Raw genomic sequence first — 14,931 nt, 5'->3', positions numbered from 1 at the left:
GTACTTTCTCTTCCTTATGATTTTCTCAATAGCATTTTCTCTAGTTTATTGTAAAAATACAGTCTGTGATACGTACAACATACAAAATATGTGTTAATCAGTTGTTCATGTTATCAGTAAGGCTTCCAGTCAACTCTAAGCTAGGAATAGCTAAGTTTTGAGGGAGTAACAGTTATACACAGATTATTGACCACACAGGGGGTCAGTGCGCCTAACCCCCTCATTGTTCAAGAGCCAACTGTACTGTGTGTAGAAAATTTAATATATAATATTAGATCATCTCTTAAGATAGAACCCCACCCATCCCATCCCTGCTTTTTCTTTTTTCTTTTTTTGCTTTATTTTTCTTTATAGCATTTTGTAACACCTGAAATTATGTGTTCGTTTCTTTACATTTGAGTATTTTCCCCTACCACAGAAAGTAAATTCCATGAGGCTAGGATATTTTCTCATAAATATTTGTTGATACAGCCAGTTTTGGTTTTTTTTTTTTTGAACTTTACTTCAAACAGTCTGCAGTTAAAGGTCTTAACCCAAAAGTTCTCCATAATCAGGAGCTCTTTCTCTGCTAAGTCCCTGCATATCCCTCTCTCTTCCTACTTACCCTCCCTCCCTTTTTTAAAACAGAAAGTAGAATTTATGATGTTCATACTTCTAAGAACTGGCAAGTCATACTGACCATGCTCAGGAAACAGAACAAATCTCAAAACTGTCAAACAAATGAATTTTAAGTTTAGAAGCTGATGACAACTAACTGGAGCTTGAGCACCATCTTTTGGTCTCCCCCCCCCCAGCTTAACCCTAGCTCCATGCCGACTCCATTTCTCTTCAGTGCACACGTACTAACCTTCCCAACTTCCTGATCCCTTCGTCTCATTCCCCTGCTGGCATGGAGAACACTTAACAAAAATTGGCCAGGCTGTCTAAGAAATCTGTCTCTATATCTCAGTGCAGCTAGAAAACTGGGTCTGCTGTCTAACTAGCCTTCATATAGGCCCTCACCTGGCATTTGTTAAAGAAAATGGCATTTTAAATCTTTCCCACTTTCAGGGGCGCCTGGGTGGCTCAGTCATTAAGCGTCTGCCTTCGGCTCAGGGCGTGATCCTGGCGTTCTGGGATCGAGCCCCACATCAGGCTCCTCCGCTATGAGCCTGCTTCTTCCTCTCCCACTCCCCTTGCTTGTGTTCCCTCTCTCGCTGGCTGTCTCTCTCTCTGTCAAATAAATAGATAAAATCTTTTTTAAAAAATTAAGTAAATAAATCTTTCCCATTTTCAACGTCTAAAATATTTTTTAAACTTAAATGTTATGTAGAAATAAATAAGAAACATAGGGAAAATAAGAATTGACAATAGAAACTCAAATGCTTAAGTGACCCATTGCTTATGATGTTTTTTAGGGAGAATCATTTAACCATCTTATAGTGTATATTAGTGAGCATTTGATCATGATAGTAGAAGCACCATGAGCGATATAATTAAATAACTTATTATAAGGGACCAGCCCTTATATTGTTATAGAAACTGGGGGGAAAGTTCATGGAAGGCTTTGAATTAGGCTCTATTTGTGGGCGTGAATCCTCTGTAGGTCATGACACAGGGAAGAACAAGAACAAACTGGAATCTGTGTATATCTCTTGCTTCTTCTAACCTCAACAATACAAATGACGGGCAAAGGGAGCAGCGCCGTTAGCCATCGAGCTACGCGGGCACTGGCCCTGGGCTCGGAGAAGCTGACGGAGATGTGGCAGGACTGCAGGAACTGTGAGCTCAGCCCCTTCCCCACATCAGCGTGAGCCAGCAGATCAGTGACAGAGTGCACGAGCTTTAGCAGGGCGTCCGGTGTTGCCCTCAGAGTTAATGACTGCTGCTGCATTTCTGTCCAGATCTTAGAGAAACTTCTCTTGTGGCCAACCCGAGCCCTAGAATCAGAGATGAAAGAAGATTCTGGGAAGTGTTGTCCTAGCTCAGCTCAGTTGACACAGCGCAAAACCTTCATACTGGCTTTAGTTTTGTGCGAGTTTTTAAGTAGTTAATAAGTTGGGCTAAATGCCATACTGTTTCTCTGTGTTATCAAACAAGAATTCAAACTTATATTTTAGGGGTGGGTTTATGAATTTAATTCTTTCTTGTTGGCTTCGTTTGATTTGATTTGGTTTGGGCATGAAGTAAGAGCCAGAAACCACACCAGTAATATGAGCAGGAAAAATTTAATAAGTTATTAAGTACTAATAGGGGATTAACTGCTAAGAAGTAAAGAGAATTCTTAAGAATAGAGGAATATCAGAAACAGAGAGCAGCTCCTACCTCTTGGGCTTAGCCAGAGTACCCAAGAAAGGAGCAAACTTGGAAGAGGGCTCCTCCCCAACAAGACTTGTGATTCAGACCTTGCTGGAGCAGTGTTGATTTGGCCGCTGGATGGCACAGAAATTCACCGAGGTGCCACAGAGCAGAGCTGGCAAGCAGGAAACTACCTCCTGGGGTTCTGGCAAGACTTGCTGGGAATCCCCCTCGGTAGAAAGCCAGTGAAACTTAATAGGAAGCCACTGTCTGGAGTACTACTGAAACTCCGTAAATGGCAAGCATTTTGGGGTTTCCCAGACACCACCAGCAGGTGCATGCCATAGGAGCTAGAAGGAAAAAGCACACCAGAACCAGGAAAAGAAACCACTTTCTACTGCCGTGTGTCCCTTCAGCACTTTATACTGACAAAACTTAATATCGTGCCAGCTGCTAAAGGAGAAACATTTACGTGTCCAGCTCCAGTCCCACAAAACAGGGCAAAGAAAGGTCAGTTTGGAGGAAGAGACATTGCATTGGTAACTGACACAGTGGGGTTAAGGAGGGTGAGGGGTGAGGGTAGATCATACCAATCCTTAGATACTTTATTAATTTCTAACTTATGGGAAATTATTTCTGGTGTATAATTCTGGAAAATTTTGTAGATGTAAATTGCATTATCCTGGCCATAGATTGCAAATGAGCCATGCTCGTAGTGTTCAGCCAATATAAACTCCTGGGCCTTGCTCAGCGTGCTTCAGGGAATGGACTCAGCTGTTTGTGTCTTATTTTAACTCATTTGAAAATATTTTTAATATTATTTATTAGTCTTTTTTTTTCAGTGGAACGAAAGTTTTATTGAACATCTCAATATACAAAGTTACTGTGCAACATGATATCATGGGCAGCCTCATGAGTGACACCGACATGGCCACTAGGAGCTGTGTTAGTCTTTCTAGTACCATAATAAACAAGAAATCAAACTGTTCCACAGTTGTACAACTGGATGGACATTTCCTTAACTAAAATATGTATGTGTGGTTAGAAAATTCAAATACTACAGAAACATATAAAATGCAAAACAAAAGCTCACTTTCCCACCTCTGCGCATATCCTCTGACAGTTGACTTCTTGAGGAAAAAAAGTCACTCGTTATTGCCAGCAGATAAAATACAGATAATATTACTTTTTTTAAACTAATCAAACTATTCACACTGTTTTCTCGCCTTGCTTTTTTCACTTGGTTGAGTATCTTGGAGATATTTCCATATACCCAATTAGGTATATAACACTAATACCTAATTATTTTTAATGACTGCATATATATTTTCTTCTTAATGAAAAGATAGTATCTGTGTGTGTATATATATTTACTGTAAGCATAAGAGCAGACTATTTCATTGACCCAGATGAAATGTGCTGTTCATCTTTTGCATTTTCCTTTGTGTAAAAATATGCCAGGTGGTTTCATTTGTAACATTATATATCTTAGATTTTTGGGAATTTTTTATGCCACAACCACCACAAATTTGAGGGATTTTTTTCCCCTTACAGTTCTATCACTTGTCTCTACTTTTAATGAGTTATATGCAATTCATGCTTTAACTTATGAAGCCTTTCTTGCAAGTGGTATTTTAACAGCCAGGTTTAAATTGTTAAGGGTTACGGGGGCACCTGGGTGGCTCAGTCAGTTAAATTCAAGCACCTTGAAGTGATGCATTCCCTTCCCAGATTCCAGAGAATCCCCCCATACACAGGTGGCACTTCGTGGATGATTTATTGTCCAAGATAGGTCTTACTTCAGGGCACCTGTGTGGCTCAGTCGTTAAGCGTCTGCCTTCGGCTCAGGGCGTGATCCCAGAGTCCTGGGATCGAGCCCCACATCAGGCTCCTCCGCTATGAGCCTGCTTCTTCCTCCCCCACTCCCACTGCTTGTGTTCCCTCTCTCACTGGCTGTCTCTCTCTCTGTCAAATAAATAAATAAAATCTTAAAAAAAAAAAAAAGATAGGTCTTACTTCATAAGAGCATTATTCAGGCTCTCATTCTCAATAGAAATGGATTTATTTCCTCTTTAAAATTCTCATTTCATTAAACATGTAAAAAAATCTTTTCTAGTATCCAGACACACAGAGGATTCATTCCTACTAGCAGGTTTGTTGAGGTATAATTTATATACTGTAAAATTCATTCATTTTAAGTGTACATTTTTGCAATTTTTCATATATTGACAGATTTGCACAAGTATCACACTCTCTAATCTTAGAACATTTCCATCACTCCAAAAAGAAACGTCATGCCCCTTTGCAGTCACTTCTTATTCCCAGGCAACCACTAATATACTTCCTGTCCCTGTAAGTTTGCCTTTTCTGAACATTTCATATAAATGGAATCATATAATATATGTTCCTTTATGTCTGGCTTCTCTCACTGCGTAAAGTATATTTGAAGTTCACCCATTTTGTTAGAAGATTTCTTTAGGACTGTTAATTATTAATTAAGAATTCTCCACACCCAGAGTGCTTAGATCACCTTCTGTATTGTGTCAAATTGTACCTAATTCAAGATGTAATGTATAATTAAACTAATTTTCTTTTAATAAATATATCAGGAAAAATGTGAGATGTAGAACCTAATTTTATAGTTCTTTAATTTTTCTATTGCTGAATTGTAACTTTTGCTTATACAGTCTGAATGAACGTATACTTATCTGATTGTAAATAAATTTGAGATCTAGGTATTTTTCCACTTCAAAATATAAAAACCAAAGGCAGGTAGATGTATTCGGGGTGGTGTGATAGGAAAATCTGTTGATTACTACCTGAAAAAGTCATTTGTGTAAATCTAGCTTTTACCTAATCTGTCAGAGAAGCAAGAATGAGCATTAGAGTGTGGAGAAACACCGAATTCCCTGAGCCACCTCCTGAGTGATGACCTTCCTGCACCATATTAGAAGTATTTCTCCTCCCAATCCCTGACCCCCAAAATGGGCAAATCAAAATCTGTGATCTGCGTCTTTGGTGTCAAACCTGGTATTTCTTGTGTAAGCCTATGTATCAAAGAGAACATGATACAGAGCAGAAATCCAGAGGGAAGTGAGAGCAGTAATAAAGACAGCTACTTTGTACCGCCTGGCACAAGATGCTGCATTTGACCTGCAGTACCCAACCCAGATCAGTGAGCATTACTCCCGTTTCAGATGAAGGGATCTCTGCTACTTAGCTAGTACGTAGCAGGGCCAGGACTCAAACTCAGTTCTGTCTGACTCCAAAGTTCATATTCTTTAACTGTAATAAGATTCCCCAAGTGAGTCCCAATTTATACACCATAATTCTGGGAGCTTTTCATCTTTTTGCTTAGAGGTACTGAACTGACATCACTCCCGCCCCCTCTTTCTCCAGCCAGTGTTATCCATATATCCAGCAAGAATACTTCATCAAGCTTTGGCTTAGAGTGGGAAAGTCAGAAAATGCTGATTAAGTGAATGTTACAGCTAATAAATAATTGTCACGTATCATTATATGTAAATCTCTAACTTCCACATATTTCTAATAGAAAACATACTAAGTACTCAGAATCACACCAGATATACTTTTGTACTTCTCAGATGATTTAGAAGTTCCTTGAATAATAAATGGTTTTGCCCTTTAGTCATTAATATGGACCCTATTTGTCCTATTATAGATATGACAGCTTATAGATAATTCTAACCAATGGAGTCCAGATGAACCCACATTCATGTTATTAAGATTATTACTGGAAGAAAAATCTTATAATAATATATAAAAAAGATACTTTATCAGTCCTTTCTCCCCCTATTGGTAAATGACAAGAGAGGTTCTTAAAAATCTACAAAATAGGAAAAGAATTTTGTTTTTCTTGAACTTCATAATCTGGATACATTGCATTTCCTACAACAGGTCTCAAAGGATTACATTTTTGGCAAAAAATGGCAGGGGGTGGTGATGAAGGGTCTTTATTCTTTTTTTTTTTTTTTGCTGTAAAATAAAGTACTAAGCTTAAAAATGAATTAACAGGAAAACATTTGAGAGCGAAGACAGGCATCAGCAGTGGGCTGAACCCAGATTTAGCCTGGGAAAGATATGAATGTGCTTATTACAGCAGATACCTCCAGCACAGCAGAATTTTAGGATGGCCAGAGATCGTGTCTTGCTTTTATTTCCTCCCTTTATTTTCTTGTTCTCTCAGACAACTTAGCATTCTTTCCTCCTCCCTTCTCAACACAACCTCTTCTTGCCTCTCCCAGTGTTTCTCTCCAGTTTTGGGTGGCTTCTCCTTTTCTCCTAGTCCTAGAAAACCTCTGCTTCTGAGAAACTGAATTATTATAATACTTTAGAATTCTTATTAATATTAGTTTATCTTCACTGTTTAAACTAGTAATATAAGGCAACTATGGAGTTTGAAGATTTGAAGGAACATGGTTACTTATAAATGTAAAATTACATTAACCACCTGATTGAAAATTGTATTTCAACAAAGTTGCTGAGTATCTCGTTTGTGTAAAACTCTGTACGAGGCACTGGATGACTTGCAGTCATGCGTAAGACATGGTTTCTGCTCTCCAGTACTTGAGTGTCTTGTAGGGTAGACAGGCATGAAAATCACTAGTAGTAAGCAAAATAGGAGGGAACACAGTGAACTGTTGTACTGAAGAATGTGACAACGATGCAGGAGACCAGCCTTTTTTATTTAAATCCCTCATACCCTGTAGTCTCCCTTACATAATGACACTGTGATTTATGGTAACTGGTTCCCCTTCGTCTGCTTCCCTCTGGTTTCAGGCCTTGACATGTGTGAGTTTTGTCCCCTCCCTCACTTGAGGGCCTTCTCTGTCAGGCTTTCTAATCAACTCTCCATACTTTTCTGGGCTTATTCCTCATTCTCTCCTCTTTTCCTTTTAAGAATCCTCTTCTGTTGCAGCCAGTCTTAGAGCATCCTTCAACATTAATATACATGAAAGCTGGGGCGCCTGGGTGGCTTAATTGGTTAAGCGTCTGCCTTCAGCTCAGGTCATGATTCCATGGTCCTGGGATCAAGCCCTGAGGCAGGCTCCCTGCTCAGTGAGGAGTCTGCTTCTCCCTCTCCTTCTGCCCCTCCCCCCAACTCATGTGTTCTCTCCTTCCCTCTCTCTCTCAAATAAATAAAATCTTTAAATATATATATATGTCTGTGTGTGTGTATGTGTGTGTGTGTGTGTGTGTATATATATATATATATATATATATATATATATATATATATGGAAGCCACACTAATCAAGACACTTTTATTAATGTTATAGAGAGATTTATTCACAAAGGATAATTTGTTACCAATAATAACCCTTCAACCTCAATAATTGTTATCTCTTCTTGCTGGATTATCCCTTTATTATTATATAGTGCCCTTCTTTGTCTCTTGGTACAGTCTTTGTTTTACAGTCTAGTTTGTCTGACACAAGTATTGCTATTCTGGCTTTCTTTTGACATCCATTTGCATGAAAAATTTTTCTCCACCCCCCTCACTTTCAATCTGCAGGTATCTTTAGATCTAAAATGAGTCTTTGTAGGGTTGCCTGGGTGGCTCAGTTGATTAAGTGTCAACTCTTGATTTCACCTCAGGTCATGGTCTCAGGGTTGTGAGATCGAGCCCCACATTGGGCTCCGCACTCTGCGGAGAGCCTGCTTGAGATTCTTCCCCTCTCCCACTGCCCCTCCCCTGCTTGCAGTCATTCCCTCTCTTTCTTTCTGTCTCTCTCTCTCTTTCTCAAATAAATCTTTTAAAATAAATAAATAAAGTAAGTCTCTGTGGGCAGCATATTGTTGGGTTGTCTTGTTTTATCCATTCTGTCACCCTGTGTCTTTTGATTGGAGCATTTAGTCCATTTACATTCAAAGTAATTATTGACAGATATCTATTTATTGCCATTTTATTGCTGGTTTTATTGTTGTTTCTGGAGATTTTCTCTGATCCTTTCTTATCTTTCTTTCATGGTTTGCTAGTTTTCTTTAGTAATGTATTTGGATTTCTTTCTCTTTATTCTTTGCATATTTATTAGTGGTTTTTGATTTGTGGTCACCATTAGGTTTGTATATAACCTCTTCTGCATATATTAAGTTGATGGGTCATTCAGATTTGAACCCATTCTTCACTCTGTCCTCCCCATGTTTTAAGTATATGGTGTCATATTTTACATCCTTTTATTTTATGAGTTCCTTGAACAATATTTTATAGAAATATGCATTTCAACTGCTTCTGTGACTCCTACTTTCATACTGTCACTTTTGGTTTGTCTCTTCCACTCACAGAGTCCCCTTTAGTATTTCTTGCAGGACTGGTTTAGTGGCCAGAACTCCTTTAATCACTGGTTGTCTGCAGATCTCTTTATTTCTCCTTCTATTTTGAATATTAGCCTTTCTGGTAAAGTATTCTTGGCTACAGATTTTTCCCACTCAGTACTCTGAATATCATGCCACTCCTTTCTGGGTTGGGAAGTTACTGCTGAAAAATCTGCTGATGGCCTTATGGAGTTTCCTTTGTATTTAACAGTCTTCCTTTGTCTTGTATCTTTTAATATTTTTTCTTTATCTCTGTATTTTGCCATTTTAATGACAAGATGTCTTGGTGTGGATTTGCTTTTCTTGATTTTTTTCGGGGTCCCCTTGCCTCCTGGATCTGGATATCTGTTTCCTTCCCCAGATTAGGGAAGTTTCCAGCTATTTATTGTTCCTTCAAGTAAATTTTCTGTCCCCTTTTCTCTCTCTTCTTCTGGCACTCCCATAATACGAGTATTTTTACGTTAGATGGAGTCACTGAGATCTCTGAGTCTAGTCTTCTTTGCATGGTTCTTCTTTCTCTTTTGTTGAGCTTCAGCTTTCTATTACTTCGTCTTCTAGGTCACTAATTTGTTCCTCTGCTTCTTCCATCCTGCTGCTTATTCCATCAAGTGTGTTTCTCATTTCATTTATTGACCCCTTTATCTTTGCTATATTGTTCCCTATCTCTGTGTTAAAGGTCTCACTAATGTCCTCCACTCTTTCCTCAAGTCCAGTGAGTATCCTTATGCTCATTGATTTAAATCAGGCATGTTTTGCTTAGATCTATGGCTGTGGCCTTATCTTGTTCTTTCATTTGGGATAAATTCCTGTCTTCTCATGTTGTTTAAGTCTCTGCCTGCTTCTCTGTCTTAGAAAAGCCAGTTATGTCTCCTGCTTCTGAAAATAATGGCCTTGTGGGGTGCTTCGGTGGCTCAGTTGGTTAAGCATCTGCATTCGGCTCAGGTCATGATCCCAGAGCCCTGGAATGGGCCCCCATGTTGGGCCCCCTGCTCAGCAGGGAGTCTGCTTGTCCCTCTCCCTCTGCTCTTGCCCGCTGCTTGTTCTCTCTCTCTTGCTCTCTCGCTCTCACTTTCTCTCTTTCACACTCACTCTCTCTCTCAAATAAATAAAATCTTTTTTAAAAAAGTAATGGTCTTATAAGGAAGAGGTCATGTAGTGCCCAGGGCCTAGAGCTTCAGGGAGTGTCTCCAGAGTGTGCTGTGTACACTCTGTTGTTGTGTTCTGGATGCTCTGTCCTTCAGTCCAGTCAGCTGCAGAGGCTCTCCTTGCCTGTTGTGGGCAGTGTGTGGTCCCTGGCCTGAATGTGGCAATTTTAACTAAGTGTGCTTTGGTCTCCTTGTGAAGTAAGACCTGACACCACTTCCATGAGTCCCTACAGAACTGTTTGGTCAGAGACATGGCGTGGGCAGGGTTTGTGCTGGTCTTCTGAGAGAGTGGCATCCCACACTGGGACTAAGGCAAGTGTGACTGAGAAGGGCAGTCCCACCAGAGCGCAGACAGTCCCAACCAGCACCTTAGTGTAAAAGCAAGTTAGGCAGCCAGTGTGTGCACTGTGCTGGTTCCTGCAGGTGGAACATGGTAATGCTGAAGGGTAGGGATGCTCCTTTGTTCCTGGAGCAGTCTCAGTGAATACTGCCTCTCAGGGACATGCTCCATGAAGAGCAAATAATCTCTCCATTGTGTCCCAGGTGTTCTTCAGCTCACAATTTTCACACCGTCTGCCCCCTGGTTGTTTGCCTTCCTTCTCTCCAGGAGTAGCCCTGATGCCTCTGGACTCTCCCAATGTCCAGCTCACTGACAGCTTAAAACTTCAGATGTTAAGTCTCTCTGGTTGTAAGAATTTACAAAATTCAAAGAATTAAAAAATTCTCGCTTTCCAAGCCAGTGGCCATGGGGAAATGTTCTCCATCTCTGTTCCCCTGTGTGCCCCTCTCTCTTGCCCTTCTCCATGACCACAGCTCCATCCCTCCCCTCTGTAGCAGCCAGGATCTGTTTCTCCCCTAAACCATGTCTCCATACTTCCTACCTTCTTTGATGTGGCCTCTTCTCTGCCTTTAGTTGTGGGGTTTGTTCTGCCAGTCTTCAGGCAATTTCTGCAGTATTTAGGATTATTTGATAGTTATCTAGTTGTATGCATAGGACAAAATTACTGTGCTTCTGACCACCTCCTTGGGTTCTATTAGTCTGTTTGAGCAGCTGAAAGAACTCAGAGAAACATGTTACTTGCTGGATCACCAGCTTATTATGAAAGGATATAACTCAGGAACAACCAGATGGAAAACATGCAAAGGACCAGGTATGGGGAAAGGGTGTGTAGCTTCTGTGCCCTCTCTAGGTGTGCCTCTCTCCCCAGATCTCCATGTGTTCACCAACCCAGAAGCTCTCCAAGCCCCCAGGACTCCATGTTTTAGGTATAATTGTGTTGCTTTTTTTTTTTTTAAGTAGGCTCCACGCCCAGCATGGAGCCCAACACAGAGCTTGCACTCACAACCCTGAGATCAAGACCTGAGCTGAAATCAAGAGTCACTTAACCAACTGAGCCAGCCAGGTGCTCCAAATGTGCTACTTTTAAATTCTTCCTTAAGACATGGTCTGACTTCCTGTCATCTATAGTCTGGGCTTATCTAAAGCTCATATCTAGGTTTTAGAAAACAGGGTGTAAGCTCATGAAATAATTTTCTAATTTATGTACAGAATTCACTATGAAATAAAAAATATTTACCCACAGGGGTGCCTGGGTGGCACAGCGGTTAAGCGTCTGCCTTTGGCTCAGGGTGTGACCCCGGCGTTATGGGATCGAGCCCCACATCAGGCTCCTCTGCTATGAGCCTGCTTCTTCCTCTCCCACTCCCCCTGCTTGTGTTCCCTCTCTCGCTGGCTGTCTCTATCTCTGTCGAATAAATAAATAAAATCTTTAAAAAAAAATAATTTACCCACAAAGATATTCTCAGAGTCAAAAATAAGCCATATTCAAAGCCATTTTAACTTCTTAAACCTCAGAAAAATATTTTTGTTATTTTAACAATATACTAATATTATATATTATGTGTAATATATATGATATGATATTTAATCATCTGTTATATTATTAACATGTGCTGGGCTAGTCATTTGTAGGGAATGGTGGGACAATGGATAATACCCAGCCACCATAAATAGCAAGGACTAAGAGGTGATTTCAGGAGAGGAATTGAGTTAGCTCTGAGCCATCTGTTGTTTTATGCTAGATTCCCTTCATGATTAGTTCAGGTTATTAAATAAAATTTTCCTTTTAATGGAAAGCCAAGTGCTCTTAGTGAGATCAAATTTCCAGCCACTTCTCTAGAATTACTGGCATTGACCAGCCCAGGCTGTACGTGATTCACAAGTCAAATAACATTGAGTTACACTTAAGAAACATATATTTTATGGAAAAAAATTTAATTATACTCACTTTAAGGTAGAGATCAATTAAACTTTTGTCTGGTAATATCTTATTTAAATAGCTAATGAGTATAATAGTCTCATGGGAAGAGGAAGCCCTGAGCTTCCTCCAGGGAACCTAGTGAACAGCTTACCCACTGCCACCAGTCAACTGCAGAGCTCCTGAGGAAACATTGCCTAGAAGAAGAAAAAAACGAGCATCTCCGTGGGACCCACCAGTTACAGAGGAGAGATTCGACGTTCTTTCCCTCTGTTTGCATAAACTGACTATTCTTGGAGGCATGAGATTGTTAAATCTGATATTTGACTGGTCACCTCCCCCTTCGCTTCTGGTCCTGAAGTAGTGGGAGGTGGCAGTAAACGTAGCATGGGTGTTTAACGGAGACATTTAATGAACCACAGCTGTATGAGTATAGCCCCCGTCCACTTTCTTAAAGGGAGTGGGTAGCAAGACTTCTTGTAACATGTTTATGCAGTTGGCTCTGGTTATGGTATACACTTAGAGAAGATCCAGTGGGAAAGACGAACCTCTTTCCCACCAACCACACTGCCATTTGTAATTCGTTTTCAGTAGATCACTTCAGTAATTGTTTATTGAGTACCTACTACGTATGAGGTGCTGCAAAGATGGTGATGATGATGGTAGGATAGTTTAAGGTATTAAGCATTTCCTTATGTGCCATGCATTGTGGTAAGTACTTTATGTGCAGTAATTAGATCATAATCTTTACGACAACCCCATGGTCCAAGAATTACTCTGTCAATTTCATCTTTGAGAAAACTGGGTCTAGATAAATGTAAAGACCTTGCGATGGTCATACAACTAGTAAATGGGAAAGGGTAGAATTCAAACCTAGGGACTCCGGTCTAGCAATATGGCATACTCAATATTCTGAGACACCCTCCCCCCAACACCACCACCACCAGCAAGAAGACACTAAAAGTGTAAGATAAAATACAGATATTTTCTTATAACTCAGCACAAGAAAGTAAGGGAAATCGTCTAGAGTGACAGATGAAAAGGAGGCAGGAATCTGAGGTGATCTGCTGCAGTTTAAGCTACAACTCACCTGAAGACGTCTAGCAATAGAGCCTTCAGTTTGGGGTGGGGAGACTGAAATCGTAAACATGTTTATAATTTAAGGAAACAATTTCCAGGCATGGTAATCTCTCACCTAAATTATTATCCTTACTGGTTTCCCAGCCTTCACCTTCGCCCTTTACATTCCATTTTCAACATGGCTGCCAGCGTTACCCTTTTAAAACATAAGTCAAATCATGTCATTCTTCCGCTCAAAACCTGCCATTGGCTTCTCAGCCTGCTCAGAAGCACTTTCCTAAATTAACTCCATGATTTTGTCCCTCAGTTTCCTCATGTCTTTCCCTACATGTTACTTTCTCAATGAGGCCTATCCTGACAACCCTATTTGAAATTCTACCCATCCCTCTCCAATGCTCTTATTCTCCCTTCCCTGCTCTTATGTGTGTGTGTGTGTGTGTGTATCACATATATTTATTATATTTATTTTCTGTGTCTTGCCATGTGAATGTAGGCTCCAGGAAAGCAGGAAGTTTCATTTGTTCACTGGTATATCCTCATCTCCTGGATTGTATCTGGTGCATAATTGGTCCTTCCTAATGACTGAAGGAAATTAATGAAATGCGAAAACAAAAATATAGTAAAGAAGAACAACAAAGCCTGAAGGTTTTTTTGAAGAATAAAACTAGACTTCAAACTCCATTTTATCTAACTGCAGAATCCATCCCTTTAACCACTACACAGTACACCGCTTCCAAAATACAGCTTCCTTCCACCTTCACAAATATTTACTATATAGTAATTGGATATCAGAGTCACACTGACAAGGCCTTACTGGCTTTGTGACCTTGGGCATGTTATTTTACTTCTTTGTGCCTCAGTGTCATTAACTACAAATAAGGATGATAATAGTATCTACCTTGTAGGGTTATTATGAGCCTTAGATGCAATAGCACATGTAAAGTGCTTCCTGCTCAGCAAATGATAAGCCTTTAGTAAATGTTAATGACTGCTACTGATTTTGTTGTTGTTATTATACCTTTTGCTCTTCTTGCTCCTCTTCCCTTCCTCTTGTCGAGTTAACTCAGTTATCCCAGGAGGTCTTACGAATGTGGTAAAAGCCAATGAAAAGTCCTATAGGTGGACACCCTGGGTGTCTTAACACAAGAATCAACACTCAAACCTACTGCAGTTAATTCTCATTGGCTCTGTGCTGGGATTTGATGGCAAGAACAGATCAATAATATGGGGAAAGGGTGGAGTTGAAGAATGGAGGACATGGTTTGTGTATTGCTCTTGGATCAAGAGAACTTGGGGATAAACCTCCAAAAGCTCCATAACAGCCCTCCCCCCATACACACATACCCCACTCTACTTATCAGCCTGTACACTCCCTGCTAAAGGGTCATATGCTGATTACTTGAACTGAAAACAAACAAGATAGCTGACTAACTTCCCAATGGTATCATGTCATAGATATGTGTTTAGAAGCAGTCTGTCACTAAACATTTGAAACTTTGGGGTAGAAGGAACCTAAATGTTATTCAAGCCTGCTATCTGTTCTTCCTATCCTCTCTTACAAGATTACAAACTCAAATGCTTGAAGAAGGCAGACGAGTGATGTGAATGATTGAAGGGGAAATTGTGCAGAACTGGAGAATGCTTGTTTCATGTTAAAGGAACATCTATTTCGTTCCAGTCAGTTCTTGTCAGGCAAAAATGTGGACACAGTGTCACTAGGTCCCACACTTTTCAAAGAAGACATCCACTTTTACAATTTTTCCTAATTATTAATAATAAAATTCAAAGCAAAAGAAGTATAAGCTGCCAGTCTGTAGCCACTGCTGTAGAACTTC

General features: G+C 40.1%; 1 protein-coding gene across 10 annotated transcripts in view; it reads left to right on the top strand.

Annotated features, from left to right (window-relative positions):
• SBF2 (SET binding factor 2) overlaps positions 1-14,931 on the top strand; it is a 452,107-nt gene that overhangs the window by 349,097 nt on the left and 88,079 nt on the right. The window lies entirely within an intron of this gene.

This window comes from Ursus arctos, unplaced genomic scaffold (assembly GCF_023065955.2).
Source record: "Ursus arctos isolate Adak ecotype North America unplaced genomic scaffold, UrsArc2.0 scaffold_22, whole genome shotgun sequence".
Classification (NCBI taxonomy): Eukaryota; Metazoa; Chordata; class Mammalia; order Carnivora; family Ursidae; genus Ursus; species Ursus arctos.
Note: the sequence above shows the minus strand (reverse complement) of the source record. Positions and strands in the feature narration are given on the sequence as shown.